This window comes from Centruroides sculpturatus, unplaced genomic scaffold (assembly GCF_000671375.1).
Source record: "Centruroides sculpturatus isolate CEXI.00-Female unplaced genomic scaffold, Cexi_2.0 scaffold1181, whole genome shotgun sequence".
NCBI classification, from domain to species: domain Eukaryota; kingdom Metazoa; phylum Arthropoda; class Arachnida; order Scorpiones; family Buthidae; genus Centruroides; species Centruroides sculpturatus.
This window is the reverse complement of record NW_019385707.1, coordinates 175,203-175,587: the sequence shown is the minus strand read 5'-3', so window position 1 is coordinate 175,587 and position 385 is coordinate 175,203.

The window sequence follows — 385 nt, the reverse complement described above, 5'->3', positions numbered from 1 at the left end:
GAAATAAAGTGATTAAACAAAAATTATTATAAATATCGTAAATAACAGTTCACAAATGCATATATAGAGATATTTTTTGAAGGGGGGAAATGGTCTTCACAATTTGAAATCGATCGAACACAATGTGCGCGAATGCTCGTGTAAACGCGCGCCATCTATCGTAGGATAAATGTACTTCGCGGGAGTGTATTAAAAAATTAAAAAAACTTTCCAAAGTTTTATGGCAATCGTACTATGCCACAAACCTTCGCCAGAGTATATTAAATAACTTCCCAAAGTTTCACGGAAATCGGATAAACGGTGTGGTAATGCATGAAGGACACACACACACACACACATTCATTATTATATATATAGATATAAAACTGTTTTAAAACAAAAAAAA